The following is a 26,554-nucleotide window of genomic DNA, read 5'->3' as shown; positions in this document are numbered from 1 at the left end:
CCCCAGAATATATCAAGTAAAAAAAAAAAGTATACAGTATCCTATCATTTATATAAGGAGAAATATGAATATGTAGCTTGCTTATATTTTTCTCAAAAAAAAAAAAACAAAGTTTCTAGAATATGATTACTTACATGGAGGAGAAAACAGAATTTGACTTTGGAACCATAAAACTATTATACATGATTATAAAACAAAATTACATTTTAGAACAGTTATTAAATATGAAAGATAATGAACTTAATTGTATATCCAGTTGGTGGCATAACTATACAGAGAACAATTATTAAGACTAACTTAAATAGTATGGTAGCTCTGAGAGCAGCCCCTATGATCATACTTTCTGGTATTCATACCTGTAAGTATTCACTATTCACCCCCTCCCTTTTTTTCTTTTTTTTTTTTTTTTTTTGACACAGTGTCACTCTGTCGCCCAGGCTGGAAAGCGGTGGTGTGATCTCAGCTCCCTGCAACCTCTACCTCCTGGGTTCAAGCGATTCTCCTGCCTCAGCTTCCTGAGTAGCTGGAACTACAGGCACCCGCCACCACTCCTGGCTAATTTTTGTATTTTTAGTAGAGACAGGGTTTCACCATGTTGGACAGGCTGGTCTCAAACTCCTGACCTCAGGGACCTGCCTCAATCTCCCAAACTGCTGGAATTACAGGCAATTACAGGCATGAGCCACTGCGCCTGAGCCACATGGCCTCACCTCCCTTTTAGTGTAGACTGAATTGAAAGGCTTGATTCTAGGAACAGAATTCAACTGAATACCTTGTTCCTAGCATCATTATTCACAACAGCCAAAATGTGGAAAGAACTCAACTATCAGTGGATGGATGGATAAACAAAATGTGGCATATAAATACAATGGAATATTATCAGTCTTAAAAAAGAATGACGGTGGTTCATGCCTGTAATCCCAGCACTTTGGGAGGCCGAGGCAGGTGGATCACGAGGTCAGGAGATCGAGACCATCCTGGCGAACACGGTGAAACCCTGTCTCTACTGAAAATACAAAAAAATCAGCCAGGCGTGGTGGCGGGCGCCTGTAGTCCCAGCTTCTAGGGAGGCTGAGGCAGGAGAATGGCGTTAACCCGGGAGGTGGCAGAGCTTGCAGTGAGCGGAGATCGCGTCACTGCACTCCAGCCTGGGCAACAGAGCGAGACTACGTCTCAAAAAAAAAAAAAAAAAAAGAATGAAATTCTGACACATACTATAACATGAATGACCTTGAAGACATTATCCTGGGTGAAAAAAGCCAGTCACAAAAGGATAAATACTGTAACTGCATGATTCCACTTATGAGGTACCTAGAGGGGTCAAACTCTTGGGAAAGTAGAATGGTGGCTGTCAGGGGCTGGGCAAAGAAGACGATGGGGAGTTATTTAATGGGTATAGAGTTTCATTTTGTGAAGATGAGAAAGTTCTGGAGATAAATGATGGTGATAATTGCACAACAATGTAAATGTATGTAATGCCACTGAATTGTACACTTAAAATAGTTAAAATGTTCAGTTTACATTATGCACACTTTAGCACAATAATTTTTTTTAAAAGGATGCAGTAAGTGTGATGGGCTCTCACTCTAACAGTAAGTTACAGAAAGAGCATGGTTTCCATCTGGATGCCCTCTCTCCCTTGCTCTGAACTAACAACCAGCTGCCCATGTTGTTAGCTGCCCTATGGAAGCGTCAAGGAATTGGCCTCTGGCCAACAGCCAGAAAGGACCTGAGACCTGTCAATAATCACATGAGTGAGCTTGAAAGCACCCCAGAAGGCTGTTCCTTTGTGCCTCTTTTACTTGAGTCACGGGATGAATGCAGCCCCAGAAGATACTTGGATTGCTGCTTTACGAAGGACTCTGAGCCAAAAGCACCCAGTTAAGCTGCACCCCAAAGAAACTGACTCACAGCAACTGTGAGATAATAATGTTACTGTGTTAAGCCACTAAGTTTCAGGGTAGTTTGTTATACAGTAATAGATAATAATATATATAGTAATTTGACTAAACATTGCTCAGAGAATGTGCTGCTAAGTCCAAAACAATATTGCAAATTCTTTTTCATTTTTAAATTATTTTTATTCCCTTCATGATTTTTTATAATATGAACATACAGAAGTGCAAATTCTATTTCTGAGTATATACCCAAGGAAAAAAAAAGTACGCAGATATGCCCAAAGATATGTACAAGAGTGTTCATAGCAACTTTATCATTATTTTTTTAAAGGGTCTTAAGGATACATACTGAAATACTAACAAATAAGATACATGATGTCTAGAATTTGCTTTAAAATAACACAGGAGTGGGAGAAAAGTTGGTGCGGTATAGATAAACAATGTGGGTATGACTTGATAATTACTGAATCTGTGTCTGAATACAAAGCGATTGGTTATACCAGTCCGTTTATTTCTGCATATGTTTCTCATTTTCCATAATAAAATTTGTAAATAAATAAGACAAAACATTTCTTTTACAGACACAAGAAAAAAAAAATCCTGAAATAAAAAGAAGATCCTCTTTCCAAGACCTTAGAAAAGAAACTGTTCCGGGTAATAATGAGGTCTAAGGCAAGAAGGGATTGAAGTGAGAAGTAAGAGAACTTTGAGGCTCCAGTCCTGGTAAACTAATGCTGGCCTTAACTACCTGCCAAAGAATCACAACCTTCTCCCAAATTTGTTTCAAAAAGTATCTGTATTTCTATTTTTTTTTTTTTTTTTTTTTGAGATCGAGTCTCACTCTGTCACCCAGGCTGGAGTGCAGTGGTACAATTTCGGTTCACTGCAACTTCCACCTCCTAGGCTCAAGCAATTCTCCTGCCTTAGCCTCCCCAGTAGCTGGGACTACAGGCACGTGACACCACACCTGGCTAATTTTTTGCATTTTTAGTAGAGAGGGGGTTTCACCGTGTTAGCCAAGATGATCTCGATTTCCTGACCTCATGATCAGCCTGCCTTGGCCTCCCAAAGTGCTGGGATTACAGGCATGAGCCACCACGCCCAGCCTGTATTTCTTTTTAAGAGACAGGGTCTTGCTTTGTCACCCTGGCTGGAATGCAGTGATGCAACCATAGCTTACTGCAACCTCAACCTCTTGGGCTCAAGCAATCCTCCCACCTTAGCCTCCCAAGTATCTGGGACTAAAGGTGTATAACAATCACACTTGGTTGATTTTTAAATTTTCTGTAGAGATGGGGTCTTGCTATGTTGCCCAGGCTAGTCTCAAAACTCCTGGCCTCAGGTCATCATCCCACCTGGGCCTCCCAAAGCACTGGGAACACAGGCATGAGTCATCACACTTAGCTTCAAAAGGTATCTGTGTTTTTATAAAGGGTCCCAGAATTAGAATCACTGATCTAAGATGTAGTGACCCTGGAAAATTGCTAACGTGAAAATAATGGATGCTAGACACGTTAAGGAAGCATAATGAGAGCCACTAATATGACATAGGAGTGGACAGAAAGAGATTGTCTGAGTGAAATGAAGGAAAGTCCTTGAGGTCAGTAGGAGAAAAGGATAAAAATGGGCAAAGAAAGAGAATGAAAGACACCAACTTCAAAATAGAAAGATTAACTGAAAAGTGTTCTGACAGTGGAGACCTTATTCTTGCCCCACAATTCAACAAAAATAGACCTAAAGTGTCTCTATCAGATAGGTTAGGGAAGAAAGCATATCCTCAAAAAAAAAACAAAAATCTATCAATTTGTTCATTATAGTTCATAAAGTGTTGGGATTATGAAAGCACCAAAAATCCTTACAAATCATTTAGTCTAATTCACTCAATTCAGATGAGAAAACTGGGTCTACCAAGGCTAATTAACCGGCATTCAAGAAAACTATGCAATTAATGATTAGAACTAGAGCTAAAATGTACCCCAATTTTCACTCTATCTACCTGCCTTTCATCTTTATCTAATACCACAGTTTCCACTTGGTAACTTACTTCTTTATTATGCTAAATGTCATTATATATTTTCATTCTTAAACAGTAGGCATTGGTTGACTGGCTCAAAATGAGTCTATTTCAATCATTTTCTTTTAAAGGTCTTCCATTTCTGCTCAATTTTACTCTCCCCTCACCAACCAACCCTATGTGTTCTGAGTAAATCTCAGAGTTGTCTAGAAAACTTGTTGGCTAACTGACATCTATGCTTCCAAAAAAAAAGTCAGAATATGAAAAGGCACACATAGTGCTATGCTATAAAAAGAAAAGCTGGCATTGCACACCTCTCTTATCATCTCCATGAATGTATACATAATTTACAATTGCCAGGAAGTAGGAGGATATTCTTCAACAAATGGGCTCAAAATCCCTAAATAGGTAAGACAGTAACAAGATAAATTATCTCAGCCTTACAATAAGGGACTACAGAGTACAAATAAGGCACATAAAGTGCACAGGCATAAAGTTGTTCACATGTGTTTATATTCTTTATAAACATGCATGTTCTGTGCACAGAATGTAATATGTAAAAAATGTTTTCAGGTCTCAAAAAATCTGATGTTTTTGCTACTTTTATATTTGATTTAGAAAAAATACAAAAAGTGCAGGTATTAACTCATATATAAAAAAGGACAGAAGGCCTAGAAAAGAGGAACTATACATGTCCTTACCACTTAGAAATGGTTGTTGAGGCACAGAGTTTGTAGAAAAGACACCAAGTTTGGAAAGGATCCATCTAGAAGCTTTTTCAATCTGGAGCTTGTACTTTACAGGCACTCAAGTGGGCACACTGGTGCAAAGCAGTAGTGAGTGAGTCACCGTGTGTGAAATAGAATATGGAATGTTCTAGGCTGGAAGATTGAAAAATAGGAAATATGGTTGGTTATTAGTAACAGCCATGCTTACAACATCTTAACATTTTAGCAGCTTCCATATATCACTAATCAAAAGTCTGCAAGTTCCTCAAAGGTTAAACATGACCCAGCAATTCCACACTCAGGTATATATCCCAGAGAAATGAAAACATACCCACACAAAAATACGCATACAAATGTTCATAGTAGCATTATTTGTAATGGTCAAAAGGCAGAAACAACCTAAACGTCATCAACTGATGAATGGATAAATAAAATGTGGTATATCCACAATGGAATATTACCCTGCCACAAAAAGGAATAAAGTACTGACACATGCTACGATGTGGATGAATCTTAAAAACATTATGCTAACTGAAAGAAGCCACTCACAAAAGGCCACATATTATATGATTCCATTTATATGAAATGTCCATAATAGACAAATCTAAGAAAGAGAAAACAGGTAAGTGGTTGCCTAGGGCCAGGAGACAAAAGATAGGTGTGACTATTAATGGGTAGAGGGTTTCTTTCAGAGGGTGATGAAAATGTTCTAAAAGTCTATTATAGTGATGGTTGCACAATTCTATGAATATAAAAAAGGCTCCAATTGTACACTTTATTTATTTGAAAACAGGTTTGACTCTGTCACCTAGGCTGGAGTGCAGTGGTGCAATTATAGCTCGCTGTAGCCTCAAACTCCTGTGTTCAACCAATCCTCCTGCCTCAGCCTCCAGAGTACCTAGAAGTACAGGAGCATGCCACCATGTCCGACTAATTTTTTAATTTTTTGTAGAGACAGGGTCTTGCTGTGTTGCCCAGACCAGTCTCTATTTCCTGGCCTCAAGTGTTCCTCCTCCCTCACCTTCCAAAGTACTGGGATTTCAGGCATGAGCTACCACGCATAGCCTTAAATTGCACACTTTAAATTGGTGACTTCAACAGCATGTGAATTATATCTCAATAAAGCTGCTACTTTTAAAAAACTACAGTCTATAACTTCCTAACTACTAACCAATATCTGACATATTATTCTATTTCACCTTATAACTCCATATAATGAGAAAAGCATTGAATTCAGTGATAAAACCAGATTATTGTCAATCCTAAAACCATAGTCAAGTAACAAGTTCTGAGCTTCAATTTCCTTGTGGGGAAAGGGGAGTCCTCTTTGGTACACCACCTCATTTTTCTCCCAATAACACAGTAGTATCCTAGAGTAAATTGTGTTTATTCTAAAATCAGCTATGTCTGTTGTATTTACTATAATTACATAGTTTAGTTGCATATTACATCAAAAATGAGTGCAAAAATAAAATGTTTTGTTGCTAAACATTAGGTCGTGTAATTTAATTAAGGGAAGCCACTTTAAAAACATTTTAAAGAAAATGTCTTGGCTATGCATCACAAGACTGGTGAAATATAAGCATTCATACACTTATAAAATATTTAAGGTATGTATCTTTCTTTCTCATTTTAAACAATATTCTATTCAGCCAACCCAACTGCAGGTATATTATATAGCCAATATTGTTTAAGAGAGCTTCTACTCTATACGTTATTTGTATAAAAGACGAACGTAAGTACACTACTATTATTCCACGTCACACTCTAAAGTGTGAAAATTGACCCTATTAAATTTGAATTCTCACTTACAGAGGTTGAAACTTGTCTACTCTTCAAGTCTCCAGGCCCACTACAGTCCCATACTCTCTACAGATATCTTCATCTGCTAAACTGAAAAAGGTTGCCCAACGTCAACCCTTCAAATTCAAGACTGCTAAAGTCCCTCCTTCTTGTGCTCATAGACTCTATGTGTGAAGGCATTTTTTTTTTCAAGTATCTCTCAGAATCCTCCCTTTTCAAAGCTAATCCTACATCTGACCTACATATTCAGGTGACCATTATGCTCCCCCAACACACAAAAAAAGTGTTACTTACACTCATGCTCCGTAGACTCCTCCCTTCCACTTCACTTCCACTTACATTTGTGCTTCTTCCTTCTCACCTCTCAACTTACTCCTCAACTACCAGCCATTTGCACTCTGACGCCAACTACTTCCTAATGACTGCAAAAGAATTCCAAGTGGTCACTCTAACCGATCTTTGGCCTCCCCTCTCTCACTACTCCAATGCACCTCAGATATTGCTTCCTAGCGCATAACTCTGATTACCCCAGGCTTGGTAATTCAATGGTGTCTCCCAATGCCTACAGAAAATTGTTCAGGAATTCATTAACCTCATCAAGATTCTAATGGAAGAGACTAAATTGCCAGCCCATCTCCCGAATGTTATCCAGACTTCAGTCAGGCTGAACTCTTTGCTCTGTGCAAATATATCCCATGCCTTCCTATACACAGATCACACAGATCTAACGCATGCTTTATTCCATCTGGAATGCCCTCCCTTCGTTTCTATGTATTGAAATTCCTCTAAAATCATTTTTAAAGTAGAAAGTCACTCAGCACTCAGAGCCTCAGATTTCTCAACTACAATATGAGAATAACACCTTCAAGGCTGCTATATAAAGATGACAAACCATTATTAGTATCAAGTATTGTTAAGCATAAACTTAGAATAATTGCTGGTAGATAATACTCAACAAATGTTATTACTCTTGTTCACTAAAGACAATTAAGTGCCCAATAAATATACTATAAATTGACAAAACAAAACAATAGAAATATCTTTTCCAGCCACACTATGCTCTTTGCTCACCAATCAACAGTTTAAGGTTTGACACCTCTGGAAGTTAAGATGATAAAAATTCCTAACAACATTTTCATTTTTTGGAACTCTCACATAGATTTATGATGCAAAAACAACCACCCTCTATTTCATGATTTCGTCAGGAACAACTTGATTCACTGATATCTACCAAAATGGGAAGAGTGGAGCAAGGTAATAATTTTATCACTTACTTTATTAAAAATTGCACTAAAGGCCGGGTGTGGTGGCTCACGCCTGTAATCCCACCCAGGAGGCCAAGGTGGGCAGATCACGAGGTCAGGAGATCGAGACCATCCTGGCCAACATGGTGAAACCCCATCCCTACTAAAAATACAAAAATTAGCTGGGTGTGGTGGTGTGTACCTGTAATCCTAGCTACTCAGGAGGCTGCGGCAGGAGAATTGCTTGAACCCAGGGGGCCGAGATTGGAGTGAGCCGAGATTGCGCCACTGCACTCCAGCCTGGTGACAAAGCGAGACTCTGTCTCAAAAAAAGAAAACAAGAAGCAGTAAAACACATATAATTTACCATCTTAACCATTTTAAAATGTACACTAAGGCTGGGCACGGTGGCTCACACCTGTAATCCCAGCACTTTGGGAGGCCGAGGCGGGGAGATCAGGAGGTCAGAAGTTCAAGACCAGCCCGACCAACATGACAAAACCCCATCTCTACTAAAAATACAAAAAATTAGACAGGTGTGGTGGCACGCACCTGTATTCCCAGCTACTCAGGGAGTAGCTGAGGCAGGAGAACTGCTTGAACCTGGGAGGTGGAGGTTGCAGTAAGCCGAGATCACGCCACTTCACTCCAGGCCTGGGCAACAGAGCAAGACTCCATCTCAAAAAATAAAATAAATAAATAAATTAAAATGAAAAAAGTGTACATTAAATACATGCACACTGTTGGGCAACCATAACCACCATCCATCTCCAGAACTCTTTTCATCTTACAAAAGTGCAACTCTATACCCATTACGGTCAACCCCATTCTCTCTGTCACAGTCTGATAGTCACCATTCTACTTTCTGTCTCTATCGGCCTGACTAAGTAAAATCATACAATATTTGTTCTTTTGTAACTGGCTTATTTCACTAAGTGTGATGTCCTCAAGAGTCATCTATGTCGTTATTTACTGTTTCCGTAAGAACTCCAAAATCACACAGGGACATAGTTTAAACATACTCTAGCTAAGGTAGATTCTATGGCACTACACCACAGATTTGGAAGATTCAAATTACAGAAAGAAAGGGAAAGGGAAAATAGCATGTACTTGATAATTAGGTATGTTGCCAGTTACTCTGCTAGGTGCATTTCACACAGAACCTAATTAAGTCCAAACAACTCTAAGGAGGTAGATGATTATCATTCCCAACTGACAAATGAGAAAAAGGTTCAGAAGAACACACAATAGCAAGCAGGCCTCCCATGTCACTATCCTATTTCCATTTTGTTTTCATTATAGAACTCATCACTAATATATGCTTGGCTTTATATACTTATTTAATTCCTTATTGCCTTTCTCCCTACCTAGAACATAAGCACCTATGGCCACTGTATCCTCTAACCAGCTCAGAATCAGAGAGGTAGAGAGTGGAGGGGCAGGAATGGGGAAGTACAAAACAAGTAATGTCATAAGGGAAATGTGCCACACGTGCACACTATATGCAGATTTTTTTTTTTTTAAATGGTTGAGACTGGCTGGATATGGTGGCTTACACCTGTAAGCCCAGTACTTTGGGAGGCCAAAGCAGGAGGATCACTTGAGCCCAAGAGTTTGAGACCAGCTTGGCAACACAGGAAGACCCCATCTCTATAAGAAATAAAATAAACTAAAAAATAAAAAGGTTGAGGTCATTATACTAGTGGAAGGGTCACATTTTTACAATAAAATTGTGTCTATGATATACACAGCTTAAAACTTGAACATCTTATTATCTCTAGCTGTTCTAAGATTCTTGCCTCCACATGTACACTTGAGACGGAGTGTCACTCTGTCACCCAGGCTGGAGTGCTATGGCATGATCACAGCTCACTGCAACTCCTGCCTAACTGGTTCAAGTAATTCTCTGTCTCAGCCTCTCGAGTAGCTGGGATTACAAGCACCTGCCACCACACCCGGCTAATTTATGTGTTTTAGTAGAGATGAGGTTTCACCATGTTGGCCAGGCTGGTCTTGAACTCCTGACCTCAGGTGATCCACCCACCTCAGCCTCCCAAAATGCTAGGATTACAGGTGTGAGCCACTACACCCAGCCCACATGTACGTTTCTTAGATGCTCAGAAATGGGGAGGCTTTTTTATGGCCAAAGATCCATTTTGATGGGTTTTGTTCTGGTTTTTGGAGTGGGAAGTTGGGTAAAGGGTAGAAGATAAAATTCCTTGGTCTCCAGTGAGCCCAGATTCTATTATTATATCCTTGTCTTCTATGAATTTTTGTTGTTTTTCATCAAACTTTACCCAAGGAATTGTTCTCTGCCTTCTGGCTAAGATCAAGGGTAGTGCCCCTGAGGACTTTACTACTAAGTATGAGTTAACAATGGGAAGCAGATACTAAGTTGTGATAGTCTACTTACACCGTAAATATATGCTCACTAGAATAGTAACTATATTTACCAAAATACAGACTTCCTTCCTCTGCTTCAGAATAAAAGTGAATATTCCCACTACCATGCATTGCTACATTTTCTCTGTTAACATTTGTTAAAACGTTTTATTAAAATCCAAGAAATTAATGACTGAATACATATTACTTTCTCAAATTATAGGAGTACTGTGTTCACAAAATAATGAACTTCACTGATGTAACAAAAAGTCAGTGGTTTCCTTTACGTGGTAAACAATGGGCCTTGGGAAGCACATTCCCTGTTAAATGTCTTTTACATATTTTATACACAATTGGTTCAACTTCCTAATAATCACCATTTACCAGAAATGTGAAAGAAAAAAATCATCATGATACACAATACGACTAAGTAAGCCAAAAGGAGAAAAATAAAAGAAAATTATAATGGCTCACTGAGGACAGTGGAGTAGAAAATACTTCCAGCTTACACCAATTATCACTTAATATTACCTTTTTAAACTGAGAATATCAGTTTCAAGGCGATAAAAATCTCACATCTTTTCTCTCCTCCTAAGAGATCATGCCATCAGCAAACTCAAATATCCTCCTGGACATCTAAAGGACCTCAAACCTAACTGGTTTTTTTGTTTTGCTTTGTTTTTGAGACAGGATCTTGCTTTGTCACCCAAGCTGGAGTGTAGTGGTGTGATCACAGCTCACTGCAGCCTCGACCTCCTGGGCTCAAGCGATCCTCCCACCTTAGCCTCCTGAGTAGCTGCAACTAAAGGCATATGGCACCATGCCTGGCTAATTTTTGTATTTTCAGTAGAGTCAGAGTCTCACCATGTTGCCCAGGCTGGTCTCGAACACCTGGCCTCAAGCAATCCACCCAGCTCAGCCTCCCAGAGTGTGGGATTACAGTCATGAGCCACTGTTCCCAGCCTTAACTCTTAATATACCAAAATCTTTGTCTGCTTCCAGCCTTGCTCCTTACTAAACTCCTTACTAAATAATGCTATCCTTATTTTAGTTGCTAATGCCAAAAACCTAACTGTCACATGTACTTCCTTTCTTTCCTTCACACCCCCACATCTAAACCAACAAGTTCTGTCAACCCGATTTTCAAAATACCCCATATCCTAACTCAGACCACTTCTCTCCAAATCCACTGCTGCCACTCTAGACAGAACCACCATTATCTCTGCCCAAACAATTCAAGGAGACTCTTAGCTGATGATACTCCTGCATCTCCTCATTTCCCATTTCTCCACATAGTAACCAGAATGATCTTTTAAAAATATAAATAGCCAGGCATGGTAGCTCACACCTGTAATCGCAATACTTTGGGAGGCCAAGGCAGGAGGATTGTTTGAGCCCAGGAGTTTGAGACCAGCCCAGGCATAATAGCAAGACCCCAACTCTACAAATAATAATAATAATAATAACAACAAAAATTAGGTGGGCATGGTGGCACACACCTGTAATCCCAGCTACTTGGGAGGTTGAAACAGGAGGGTTGCTTGAGCCCAAGAGGTCAAGACTTTAGTGAGCGATGATCCTGCCACTGTAATCCAGCCTGGGAGACACAGCAAGACCCCATCTCAAAACATAAATTGAAATTAAAATTAAAATTTAAAAATAAATAGAATATAAATGTATTCATTCCACCAATGCTCAAAGTCCTCCACTAGTTTTACATAAAATACAGGGGAAAAAGTCCATGGTCAAATATCTCTGACTTTTCCTTTCCCCTATTCCAGCCACACTAGTTTATTTCCACATTGGGCCTGTGCAGTTGCTAACCCTCCTGCCTGGAAAGCTTTTCCCCTGGGCATGGCTGCTCCCTCGCTTCATTCAGATCATTGCAAATACTACCCCCCAAAGAGGACTTCCCACATACCCTATCTAAAATAACGGACACCATCACTCTCTAAGCAAACTTAATTTCTCATCATAGAGTTTATCATCCATTATTTGTTTACTGTTTGTCTACCTGACTAAAAAACAAGCTCCAGGAGTTGGAGGGGGGAGCTGTCTTGTGGATATTTATAATCCCCAACGTCATCTCAATAAACATTTGTTGATTAAACAAACGATGCCCATGATAACAAATGACATGCATCAAAGAAAAACAGCAATATGCATATTTTCAGTTTATTCAATAAAATGCATATTAACAACTTTATAAATTTCCATCGTGCTGCCTTTAGAGGACCTTAGAGTAGTGTAGAATAATAGGGAAAGGGAGGGAAACTTGTTGCCTTCAGCACATAAATCCAATATATTTGAATATCTTATTTTACATCCATGTTGAGATGGAACCTAATGTCTCAAAAAAATAACAGATTTGAAACTGTTTTTATTCCTGTTAAATACTGGAATCAAACTTTATCCAAACAAGCTTAAAAGTAGAAGCAATATTCAGATGAAAACCTAAGAATACACATTTGACTTAGTTCCCTTTTCCATTATCCCTCAAGATGATTATATCAATATGAAAGAAAAAATTCAAGCATCATTAGAAATTAGAAAGGAGTCTCACTCCTCACCTGAAACGTTTGAATTTTCACAAAGGTATTTTGAGGTAAGAGAAAAGAGAATCAATCTGCCCTTACATCAGCCATATCTGCTGTGCTATACTCTAAGAGCCTGCCTGCCAGTCTACTCCACAAAGGTGAGGCACAGAAGAAAATGGCCCACACTTAATCGCTCCCCTCCATCAAATTCTCTGCATTAAATACCGACTGCAATCTTCAACAGACTCCATCTAGCCTCCAAGAGAAAGACAGAATACAATCTCGTGTCAAGCTGTGATACAGCCTGTGCTATTTATCAACACTAAATAAAGTGTACAGCCTTACCCCCTTATCCGGGTTTCACTTTTCAAGGTTTCAGTTAACCTCAGTCTGAAAACAGTAAATGGAAAATTTCAGAAATAAACAATTCAAAAGTTTTAAATAGCACATCATTCTTAGTAGCATGATGAAATGTCACGCTGTCCTGCTCCATCCTGCCCGCCCAGGACATGAATTATCCCTTTGTCCAGTGTGTCCACATCCACACTGTCTATGCTACCCACCCATTAGTCACTTAGAAGCAGTCTCAGTTATCAGATCCACTGTCACAGTATCACAGTGCTTGTGTTCAAGTAACCTTTATTTTACTTAACAACTGTCCCAAAGCACAAGAGTAGTGATGCTGGCATATTGTTATAATTGTTTTATTTTATTAACTATTGTTGTTAATCTCTTACTGCACCTAATTTAGGAATTAAACTTTATCAGAGGTATGTATGTATGGGAAAAAAAATGTAGTATATATAGGATCTGGCACTATCTGAGGTTTCAGGCTTCCACTGGGATCTTGGAACACATCCACTGAGGATAAGGGGAAACTACTATATAGGAAAAAAAAATCACCAATCTTACGACATGAATTGTCAAAGACAGAAGACTGGTGAAATTCTCAGAATTTCAGAGATAATGACCTTGAAGTTCTTAACAAAGATGTGAAAGGCAAAACTACTTGCTTTTCTAAGATAGAAGTTCTTTTTGTGGCGGTAGGTGGTGAGGTGGTCAGGCTTACCCAAACAGCACCTGCAATCAGCGTTAAGAGATGATAAGACACTTTCAAGAAAACACAAAGCAAGTAATCAGAAAGATCAAGATACAGAGGCCATTAACAACACTATCCATTTTCCCCTCTCCTTCTGGGCTCAATGAAGAATTTTACTTTCTTTTTCCCTCTTGAAGTTAGACACAGTCATGTGACTTTTGTTGGGCAATGAAATGTGAGTAGAAGTGACCTATAAACTTCCACAGATGCGGCTGGGCGCGGTGGCTCATGCCTGTAATCCCAGCACTTTGGGAGGCAAAGGCGGGTGGATCACTTGAGGTCAGGAGTTTGAGACTACCTGGCCAACATGGTGAAACCCTGTCTCTACTAAAAATACAAAAATTAGCCAGGCATGGTGGCGTGTGCCTGTAATCCCAGCTACTAGGGAGGCTGAGGCATAAGAATCGCTTGAACCCAGGAGGCAGAGGTTGCAGTGAGCCGAGATCATGCCACTACACTCCAGTCTGGGTGACATAGCAAGAATCCATCTCCAAAAACAAACAAACAAACAAACAAAAAACTTCCACAGATGCATTTAATTGTTTGGCTGTGAACCTCTCTCTACTGCTGTCTCAGTAATCGATGACTCATTTTTTTCATACAGAAGTGCAATGTGTGCCTTTACAGGAAAGACAACTTTCCCTGAAAGGTACAAACTTGATATACGTGAGAAATAATAATCTTTGTGTTTTAAGCAACTGATAATTGGATGATTATTTTCTTATTGCAGCATAAGCTAACCTACCTTGACTAATATGTTAGTTATTTGAAAATTCCAATAAAATTATCAAAATTCAGCAAATCAAGAAAATCTGACAGGGGCTAGTAGTTTGAGAGATGGACAGAAAAACATATAACTATGACATCAATAACGAGAAATGGATTATAACTACAGAAACAAAGGTTTCTTAGTGGAATGTGCCTTTGGAATCAGTAATCTCATCTCAATGTTTAAAAATGTTTAAATAGTAGGCTACCTCTGCAAGGATGCACTAAAACTTATAATACCATTTGCCTCCAGCAAAGAATACTGTATAGTAACTAAAAAAAAAAAATGGGAAGAAGAGACTTCTGGTTTCTGATCTGACCTGAAAGAAGCTTGGAAGTCACCACTCCAAAATAAGTAAAAACCTGAACAAATTGAAAAAAAAATCAACAACTCATCTTAGCTCCTTAAAAGAAAAGAGGTCACAAGGGAAACCACTGCCCCCAAAATTAGAGGGACATACAGAAGGATACGGAGAATCACAACTTACCAACCCATGAGCAGAAGGGTTGAGGGAACCAGTGCCAGCGAAGAAAAACCTGACCTGTAATTGACAAATGGTTGGAGGATCAATGTAAGAAAGTCTGAGAGTCAAAAACTCCAGGGAACCCAGTCAGAAGGGGCCTATCGCACTTTTTCTTACTTTGACCTCCAGGAGCGAGACCTAAGTTCTCACAGTGAATATCAGAAAAATCTCCCCCTACTTCCAACAGAGAGAGAGGAAAAACAATCATTTTGAAATACACCACAACATTCGGTTTTTAACAAGGCTTGCCCTCAGGAAAAACTATCTAGCCAGAGACTAACCTGCTGAGGTTTTAACTTGGGGGTAGGGAAATACCTAATCCCAGTCAGCTTTAGCCTTCCATGTGGAGGAAAAGAAATACCTAACTCTAGCCTGTTCTAGCCTTCCATGTGGAAGACAGGAAATACCCAACTCTAGTCTACTCTAACTATACTGTCCCACCTAAGGGAGTAAGCGTACTGAAAAGCATTTGTGAAGCTGATAATCCAGAGGCACAGCCTCACTAAAAGACTGAGATCTAACCATAGGACTATAGAAGACTTTTCCTTCCTCCACACCTTACCACCACATTATAAAACCCTACATTAAACAGTTCCTTTTACACAGTACATCATGTCCAGCTACAAAGAAAAAATTACAAGGCATACTAAAAGGCAAACAACATAGTTTGAAAAGACAAAGCAAACATCGGAACCTGACTCAAATATGGCAGGACATTGGAATTATCAGATCAAGAACTGAAAACAACTCTGGTTAATATGCTAAGCTAAGAGCTCTAATCAATAAAGCAGATGACAAAGCCAAATATATATATATATCTGAGATTGAGGATATCTCAATAATAACCTCAAAAACTGGAAAGCAAAGAGTAAAAAGAGTGGGGAAAAAAAAGAGGACAAAACACAAAACTCAAGAATTGTGGGACAATTACAAAGAGTGTAACGTGTGAAAAGGGAGTACCAGAAGGAAAGGAAAGGAACAGAAGAAATACTTAAAATAATAATGACTGAGAATTTCCCCCAAATTAATGTCAGATATCAAACCAGACATCCAGGAAGCTAAGAGAACACCAAGCACGATAAATGCTGATAAAAACAAAAAAAAGCCAACAAAATACCTACACTTAGATACACCAAATCATATTCAACTACAGCAAATCTAAGATAAAGACAAAATCCTGAAAGAAGCCAGAAGATTAAAACACCATACCTATAGAAGAACAAAGGTAAGATTTACATCCCCAGAATTTTTCCCCAGAAACCATGAAAGTAAGAAGAGGGGGTCACTTCCAAGATGGCCGAATAGGAACAGCTTCGGTCTGCAGCTCCTAGCGAGATAAAAGCAAAAGACAGGTGATTTCTACATTTCCATCTGAGGTACCTGGTACATCTCATTGGGACTGGTTGGACAGTGGGTGCAGCCCAGGGAGGGCGAGCCAAAGCAGGGCAGCTTGTCGCTTCAACTAGGAAGTGCAAGCGGTCAGGGGATTTCCCTTTCCTAGCCAAGAGAAGCCATGAGTGACTGTACCTGGAGGAGTACACTCTTGCCCAAATACTGCACTTTTCCCATGCAGACCAGGTGATTCCCTCCCGTGCCTGGCTCAGCAGATCCCATGTCCATGAGTCTTGATCGCTGCTAGCACAGCAGTCTGAGATCTACCTGGGATGCTGGAGCTTGGTGAAGGGAGGGGCATCCACCACTGCTGACTCTTAAGTAGGCAGTTCTGTGTTCACAGTGTAAACAAAGCAGCAGGGAAGCTCGAACTGGGTGGAGCCCACCACAGCTCAGCAAAGCCTACTGCCTCTCTAAATTCCACATCTGGGGACAGACCATATCTGAATAAAAGGCAGCAGACAGCTTCTCCAGACTTAAACATCCTTGTCTGACAGCTCTGAAGAGAGCAGTGGTTCTCCCAGCACGGTGTTCAAGCTCTGATAACAGACAGACTGCCTCCTCAAATGGGTCCCTGACCCCCGTGTAGCCTGACTAGAAGACACCTCTCAGTAGGGACCGACAGACACCTCATACAGGCGGGTGCCTCTCTGGGATGAAGCTTCTAGAGGAAGGATCAGGCAGCAATATTTGCTGTTCTGCAGCCTCCACTGGTGATACCCAGGCAAACAGGGTCTGCAGTGGACCTCCAGCAAACTCTAACAGACCTGCAGCTGAGAGGCCTATTAGAAGGAAAACTAATAAAAAGAAAAGAAGAGCATCAATATCAACAAAAAGGACATCCACACCAAAACCCCATCCGTAGGTCACCAACATCAAAGACCAAAGGTAGATAAAACCACAAAGATGGAGAGAAGCCACAGCAGAAAGGCTGAAAATTCCAAAAACCAGAATGCCTCTTCTCATCCAAAGGAACACAACTCCTCGCCACCAAGGGAACAAAACTGGACAGAGAATGAGTTTGATGAATTGACAGAGGTAGGCTTCAGAAGGTCAGTAATAACAAACTTCTCCGAGCATGTTCTAACCCATCGCAAGGAAGTTAAAAACTCTGAAAAAAGCTTAGACGAATGGCTAACTAGAAATTTCAGTGTAGAGAAGAGCTTAAATTACCTGATGGAGCTGAAAACCACAGTATGAGAACTTCATGAAGCATACACAATAACTTCAATAGCCGAGTCAATCAAGTAGAAGAAAGGGTATCAATGAATGAAGATCAAATTAATGAAATAAAGTGAGAAGACAAGATTAGAGAAAAAAAGAGTGAAAAGAAACGAACAAAACCTCCAAGAAAATATGTGACTATGTGAAAAGACCAAATCCACGTTTGATTGGTATACCTGAAAGTGATGGGGAGAATGGAACCAAGTTAGAAAACACTCTTCAGGATAATATCCAGGAGAACTTCTCCAACGTAGCAAGGCAGGCCAACATTCAAATTCAGGAAATAGAGAGAACACCACAAAGATACTCCTCTAAAAGATCAACCCAAGACACATGATTGTCAGATTTACCAAGGTTGAAACGAAGGAAAAAATGCTAAGGGCAGCCAGAGAGAAAGGTTGAGTTACCCACAAAGGGAAGCACATCAGAATAACAGCAGATCTCTCTGCAGAAACCCTACAAGCCAGAAGAGAGTGGGGTTCAATCAACATCCTTAAAGAAAAGAATTTTCAACCCAGAATTTCATATCCAGCCAAACTAATCTTTGTAAGTGAAGGATAAATAAAATCCTTTACAGACAAGCAAATGCTGAGAGATGCTGTCACCACCAGGCCTGCCTTAGAAGAGCTCCTGAAGGAATCACTAAACACTAAATACTAGACACTGCAAAAACATGCCAAATTGTAAAGACCAACGATGCTATGAAGAAACTGCATCAATTAACGGGCCAAATAACCAACTAGCATCATAATGACAGGATCAAATTCACATATAACAATATTAACCTTAAATGTAAATGGGCTAAATGCCCCAGTGAAAAGACTCAGACTGGCAAATTGGATAAAGAGTCAAGACCCATTGGTGTGCTGTATTCAGGAGACCCACATCTCTGATAAAACAAACTTTAAACCAACAATTATCAAAAGAGACAAAGAAGGCCATTACATAATGGCAAACGGATCAATTCAACAAGAAGAGCTAAGTATCCTAAATATATATGTACCCAATACAGCAGCACTCAGATTCAAAATGCAAGTTCTTAGAGACCTATCAAGAGACTTAAGACTCTCACACAATAATAACAGGAAATAAGAGAAGACACAAACAAATGGAAAAACATTCCATGCTCATGAATAGGAAGAATCAATATCATGAAAATGTCCTTACTGCCCAAAGTAATTTATAGATTCAATGCTATCCCCATCAAGCTACCACAGACTTTCTTCACAGAATTGGAAAAAACTACTTTAAACTTCAGATGACACCAAAAAAGAGCCTGCAAAGCCAAGACAATCCTGCGCAAGAAGAGCAAAGCTGGAGGCATCAGGCTACCTGACTTCAAACTTTACTACAAGGCTAGAGAAACCAAAACAGCATGGTTTTGGTACCAAAACAGATATATAGACCAATGGAACAGAACAGAGGCCTCAGAAGTAACACCACACATCTACCACCATCTGATCTTTGACAAACCTGACACACACAAGCAATGGGGAAAAGATTCCCTTTTTAACAAATAGTGTTGGGAAAACTGGCTAGCCATATGTAGAAAACTGAAACTGGGCCCCTTCCTTACACCTTATGCAAAAATCAACTCAAGATGGATCAAAGACTTAAACATAAGACCTAGGACCAAAAAAAATCCTACAAGAAAACCTGGGCAACACCACTCAGGACATAGGCATGGGCAAAGATTTCATGTCTAAAACTCCAAAAGCAATGGCAACAAATGCCAAAATTGACAAATGGGATCTAATCAAACTAAAGAGCTTTTGCACAGCCAAAGAAACTATCATCAGAGTAAACAGGCAACCTACAGAATGGGAAAAAATTTTTGCAATCTATCCATCTGACAAAGAACTAATATCCAGAATCTACAAAGACCTTAAACAAATTTACAAGAAAAAAAGCAAACAACCCCATCAAAAAATAGGCAAAGGATATGAACAGACACTTCTCAAAAGATGACACTTATGCAGCCAACAGACATTTGAAAAAACACTCATCATCACAGGTCACTAGAGAAATGCAAATCAAAACCACAATGAGATACCATCTCATGCCAGTTAGAATGGCAATTATTAAAAAGTCAGGAAACGAGAGATGCTGGAGAGGTTGTGGAAAAACAGGAACGCTTTTACACTGTTGGTGGGAGTATAAATTAGCTCAACCATTGTGGAAGACAGGGTGGCGATTCCTCAAGGATCTAGAATTAGAAATACCATTTGATCCAGCAATCCCATTACTGGGCATATACGCAAAGGATTATAAATCATTCTACAATAAAGACACATGTACACCTATGTTTACTGCAGCACTATTCACAAGAGCAAAGACTTGGAATCAACCCAAATGTCCATCAATGATAGACTGGATAAAGAAAATGTGGCACATATACACCATGGAATACTAAGCAGCCATAAAAAAGGATGAGTTCATGTCCTTTGCAGGCACATGGATGAAGCTGGAAACCATCATTCTCAGCAAACTATCAAAAGATCAGAAAATCAAACATCACATGTTCTCACTCATAAGTAGGAGATGAACAATGAGAACACATGGACACAGGGAGGGGAACATCACACACTGGAGCCTGTGGGGGGTTGGGGGCTAGGGGAGGGATAACATGAGGAAAAATACCTAAGGTAGGTGACAGGTTGATGTATCCAGCAAACCCCCATGGCCCATGTGTACCTATTAACAAAACTGCAAGTTCTGTACATGTAACCCAGAATAAGAATAAGAATAAGAAGGAGGAAGAAGGAGGAAGGAGGAGGAAGGAGGAAGGAGGAGGAGCAGGAGGAGAAGGAGGAGGAGGAGGAGGAAAGAAGAAGAAGAAAGTAAGAAGACAGTGGAATGAAATATTTAAAGTAATGAGAAAAGGCTGGATGTGGTGGCTCACACCTGTAATCCCAGCACTTTGGGAGGCCGAGGCAGGCAGATCACTTGAGGTCAGGAGTTTCGAGACCATCTGGCCAACATGGTGAAAGCCCGTCTCTACTAAAAATACAAAAATTAGCTGGGCTTGGTGGTGGGCGCCTGTAATCCCAGCCACTCGGAAGGCTAAGGAAGAAGAATCACTTGTAGTTGGGAGGTGGAGATTGCAGTGAGCCAAGATCATGCCACTGCACTCTAGCCTGTGTGACAGAGTGAGACTCCATCTCAAGAAAAATAAAAAATAAAAAAAATGAGGGAAAAAAAAAAAAAAACCACCAGCCTAGAATTCTGTATCCTGTGAAATTATCCTTCAAAAGTAAAAAAGAAATAAAAACTTCCTCATAGAAACAAAAATTGACAGAATGTGTTGCTGGTGGACCTCCTTTGAAAGAAATGTTAAAAGTAGTTCTTTAAAAATAAAAAATAAAAAAAGGAAAAAGGAAAATTACATAGCTCAGAAACTCAGATCCTCAAGGAAAAACCCTGGAGAAGGAACAAGTGAAGGTAAATAAAAACTTTTCTTTTTCTTACTCCTAATTAACTTACCAGGAAACAGTTGTTCAAAATAGCAATAGCAACAATGTATTAAATTATATATGCATACATATGTGTGTACATATATACACATATATATGTACATGCTTATGTAGAAGTGACATGTATCAGCAATGATACAAAGGAGAGGAGGGAGGAATCAGGATTATTTCGCTATAATAAGGTACTCACACTGCTGATATATACTGCAAGCTTTCAAGCAACCACTTAAAAGTAACACTATACCACTAACAACTTAGAAATAATACTATACCACTAAATATACATTGCAAACTCTCAGCAACCACTTAAAAAAGCAACAAAGAAATATAATTCATATATCAAAAAAGGAAAGAAAATGGAATCATATAAAATCCTCAACTAGTACCACAAAAGGCATAAAAAGAGTAGAAGACATAAATAGGAACAAAGAACAAGGGCAACAAATAGAACAACAAATATTGTAGATATTAAACGAACTACATCAATAATCACTCTAAATATCAATGGTCTAAACGCACTGATTAAAAGAAAGATTGTCAGGTTTGTCAAAGATCAGATGGCTGTAGATGTGTGGTATTATTTCTCAGGACTCTGTTCTGTTCCATTGGTCTATATCTCTGTTTTGGTACCAGTACCATGCTGTTTTGGTTACTGTAGCCTTGTAGTATAGTTTGAAGTCAGGTAGCGTGATGCCTCCAGCTTTCTTCTTTTTAGGATTGTCTTGGAAATGCGGGCTCTTTTTTGGTTCCATATGAACTTTAAAGCAATTTTTTCCAGTTCTGTGAAGAAAGTCATTGGTAGCTTGATGGGAATGGCATTGAATCTACAAACTACCTTGGACAGTATGGCCATTTTCACGATATTGATTCTTCCTATCCATGAGCATGGTATGTTCTTCCATTTGTTTGTGTCCTCTTTTATTTCACTGAGCAGTGGTTTGTAGTTCTCCTTGAAGAGGTCCTTTACATCCCTTGTAAGTTGGATTCCTAGGTATTTTATTCTCTTTGAAGCTATTGTGAATGAAAGTTCATTCATGATTTGGCTCTCTGTTTGTCTGTTACTGGTGTATAAGAATGCTTGTGATTTTTGCACATTAATTTTGTATCCTGAGACTTTGCTGAAGTTGCTTATCAGCTTAAGGAGATTTTGGGCTGAGATGATGGGGTTTTCTAAATATACAATCATGTCATCTGCAAAGAGGGACAATTTGACTTCTTTTCCTAACTGAATACCCTTGATTTCTTTCTCTTGCCTGACTGACCTAGCCAGAACTTCCAACACTATGTTGAATAGGAGTGATGAGAGAGGGCATCCCTGTCTTGTGCCAGTTTTCAAAGGGAATTTTTCCAGGTTTTGTCCATTCAGTATGATATTGGCTGTGGGTTTGTCATAAATAGCTCTCATTATTTTGAGATATGTTCCATCAATACCGAATTTATTGAGAGTTTTTAGCATGAAGGGCTGTTGAATTTTGTCAAAGGCCTTTTCTGCATCTATTGAGATAATCATGTGGTTTTTGTCTTTGGTTCTGTTTATATGCTGGATTATGTTTATTGATTTTCATATGCTAAACCAGCCTTGTATCTCAGGGATGAAGCCCACTTGATCTTGGTGGATAAGCTTTTTGATGTGCTGCTGGATTCGGTTTGCCAGTATTTTATTGAGGATTTTTGCATCAATGTTCCTCAGGGATATTGGTCTAAAATTCTCTTTTTTTGTTGTGTCTCTGCCAGGCTTTGGTATCAGGATTATGTTGGCCTCATAAAATAAGTTAGGGAGGATTCCCTCTTTTTCTATTGATTGGAGTATCTTTGACAAACCTGACAAAAACAAGAAATGGGGAAAGGATTCCCTATTGAATAAATGGTGCTGGGAAAATTGGCTAGCCATAAGTAGAAAGCTGAAACTGGATCCTTTCCTTACTCCTTATATGAAAATTAATTCAAGATGGATTACAGACTTAAATGTTAGACCTAAAATCATAAAATCCCTAGAAGAAAACCTAGGTAATACCATTCAGGACATAGGCATGGGCAAGGACTTCATGTCTAAAACACCAAAAGCAATGGCAACAAAAGCCAAAATTGACAAATGGGATCTAATTAAACTAAAGAGCTTCTGCACAGCAAAACAAACTACCATCAGAGTGAATAGGCAACCTATAAAATGGGAGAAAATTTTTGCAATCTACTCATCTGACAAAGGCCTATATCCAGAACCTACAAGGAACTCAAACAAATTTACAGGAAAAAAACAAACAACCCCATCAAAAAGTGGGCAAAGGATATGAACAGACATTTCTCAAAAGAAGACATGCAAACAGCCAACAGGCACATGAAAAAATGCTCATCATCACTGGCCATCAGAGAAATGCAAATCAAAATCACAATGAGATACCATCTCAGCCAGTTAGAATGGTGATCATTAAAAAGTCAGGAAACAACAGGTGCTGGAGAGGATGTGGAGAAATAGGAACACTTTTACACTGTTGGTGGGATTATAAACTGATTCAACCATTGTGGAAAACAGTATGGCGATTCCTCAAGGATCTAAAACTGGAAATACCATATGACCCAGCCATCCCATTACTGGGTATATACCCAAAGGATTATAAATCATGCTACTATAAAGACACATGCACACGAATGTTTACTGCGGCACTATTCACAATAGCAAAGACTTGGAATCAACCCAAATGTCCATCAGTGACAGATTGGATTAAGAAAATGTGGCACATATACACCATGGAATACTATGCAGACATAAAAAAGGATGAGTTCGTGTCCTTTGTAGGGACATGGATGCAGCTGGAAACCATCAGTCTCAGCAAACTTTCACAAGAACAGAAAACCAAACACCGCATGTTCTCAGTCATAGGTGGGAATTGAACAATGAGATCACTTGGACTCTGGAAGGGGAACATCACACACCAGGGCCTATTATGGGAAGGGAGGAGCGGGGAGGGATGGCATTGGGAGCTATACCTGATGTAAATGACGAGTTGATGGGTGCTGATGAGCTGATGGGTGCAGCACACCAACATGGCACAAGTATACATATGTAACAAACCTGCACGTTGTGCACATGCACCCTAGAACTTAAAGTATAATTAAAAAAAAAAAAAAAGAAAAGAAAAATTGTCAGAGTGGATAAAAAAACAAGACATAACTATGTTGTCTACAAGAAACCCACTTTAAATATAAAGACACATATAGATTACAAGTAAATGGATGAAGAAAGAGATGCCATGCTAACACTAATCAAAAGAAAGTGGGAGTAGCTATATTAATTTTAGACACAGCAGACTTCAGAGCAAGGAAAGTTCTCAAAGATAAAGATTAGCATTACATAATGATAAATGGTCAATTATCCAAAAAGACATAACAATACTTAATGTGCGTGCGTGCATGCCTAACAGAGCATCAAAATTTGTGAGTGAAAAACTGATAGAATTACATGGAAAAATAGAGGAATCCACTATTAGAGTTGTAGACTTCAACATTCCTCTATCAGAAGCAAACAGATCAGAATCAGAAGCAGGCAGAATATCAGTAAGGACATAGCTGAACTCAACAACACCATTAATCAAATGAATATAACTAACATCTATAGACTAATTCAACAACAGCAGTTTACACATTCTTCTCAAACTCACATGGAACAGTCACCAAGATAGAACACATTCTGGGCCATAAAACAAAATTAAAAGAATACAAATATACAATATCTGCTCTCAGACCACAGTGGAATTAAACTAAACATCAGTAACAGATAGACAGGTAGAAAATCCCAAAATACTTGGAGATTAAACAACACACTTCTAAATGACAGATGAACACTCAGTCATGTGATACTCTGCACCACGTTGGGACTCTTTAGAGAGTCCCCACTAGCAACAAGGTCCTCATAAGATGCAGTCCCTCAACCTTGGACTTCTCAGCCTCTACAACTGAGAAAAATATTCTTTTCTTTATAAATTACCCAGTTTCAGGTAATCTGTTAGAAGCAATAAAAAACAGACTAAAACAGACTAAGATAGCTAGACTTCATTAAAATTTTCTGCTCTGTGAAAGGCACTGTCAAGAGATTGGAAAGACAAGTCACAGACTGGGAGAAAATATTTGCAAAACCTACATCTGATAAAGTAGCATCCAAAATACGTAAGGAACTCTTAAAATTCAACAATAAGAACACAATCTGTTTTTTGTTTTTTTGAGACGGGGTCTCGCTCTGTCTCACAGGCTGGAATGCGGTAGCGCGATCTCTGCTCACTGCAACTTCCACCTCCCGGGTTTAAGTGATTCTCCTGCCTTAGCCTCCTGAGTAGTTGGGGCTACAGGTGCGCACCACCACACCTGGCTAATTTTTGTATTTTCAGTAGACACGGGGTTTCACCATGTTAGCCAGGCTGGTCTCAAACTCCTGACCTCAGGTGATCTGCCCGTCTCGGCCTCCCAAAGTGCTGGGATTACAGGGGTGAGCCACCATGCCCGGTCACAACCTGCTTTTTTTAAAGGGCCAGACACATCACCAAAGATAAACAGATGGCAAATACACATGCAAAGAAATACTCCATATCATACACTATCAGGGAAATGCAAATTAAAACCACAATGAAATACCACTACACACTTAGTAGAATGGATAAAATCCAGAGCAATGACAAACCAAATGCTGGTGAGGATGTGAGAGAAGAGAAATTGGTGGGAATGCAAAATGAAACAGTCACTTCGGAAGACAGTTTGGTGTTTTTTTACAAAACTAAACATATTCTTAACTAATCCAGCACTTACTCGTCATTATTTACTCAAAGGAGATGAAAACATATTTCCACACAAAAGCCTACATATGGATGTTTACAGCAGTATTATTCAGAACTGCCAAAATTTGGAAGCAAACAAGACATTGTTCTGTCGGTGAATAGATTTGATAAAAAAAAAAAAAAAAAAAGCAAGCTGTGGTACATCCAGATTATGGAATATGATTTAACACTAAAAGGAAATATGCCATAAAAAGCTATGGACGCCGGGCATAGTGACTCACGCCTGTAATCCCAGCACTTTAGGAGGCTAAGGTAGGCAGATCACTTGAGCCCAGGAGTTTGAGACCAGCCTGTGCAACATGGCGAAGATTCACTGTCTATTTAAAAAATAGAAAAATGACCAGGCATGGTGGCTCATGACTGTAATCCCAGCACTTTGGGAGGCCGAGGCAGGTGGATCACAAAGTCAGGAGATCGAGACCATCCTGGCTAATACAGTGAAACTCCATCTCTACTAAAAATACAAAAAATTATCCGGGCTTGGTGGTACATGCCTGGAGTCCCAGCGACTCAGGAGGCTAAGGCAAGAGAACTGCTTGAACCCGGGAGGTGGAAGTTTCAGTCAGCAGAGCTGGCACCACTGCACTCCAGCCTGGGCGGCAGAGAGAGATTCCATCTCAGAAAAAAAGGAGAGGGGAGGGAAGG

At 39.5% G+C, this 26,554-nt stretch overlaps 1 protein-coding gene across 1 annotated transcript in view; it reads right to left on the bottom strand.

Annotated features, from left to right (window-relative positions):
- The window catches only part of FRYL (FRY like transcription coactivator), a 285,169-nt gene that overhangs the window by 222,413 nt on the left and 36,202 nt on the right, over positions 1-26,554 (bottom strand). Inside the window, exon 2 of the mRNA XM_025385755.1 lies at positions 4,614-4,793. The gene's annotated coding sequence lies outside the window, so the exon portion shown is untranslated. The remainder of the gene's footprint in view (positions 1-4,613; positions 4,794-26,554) is intronic.

This window comes from Theropithecus gelada, chromosome 5 (assembly GCF_003255815.1).
Source record: "Theropithecus gelada isolate Dixy chromosome 5, Tgel_1.0, whole genome shotgun sequence".
NCBI lineage: Eukaryota > Metazoa > Chordata > Mammalia > Primates > Cercopithecidae > Theropithecus > Theropithecus gelada.
The sequence above is the reverse complement of the archived record's forward strand: the minus strand, read 5'-3'. Positions and strand labels throughout refer to the sequence as shown.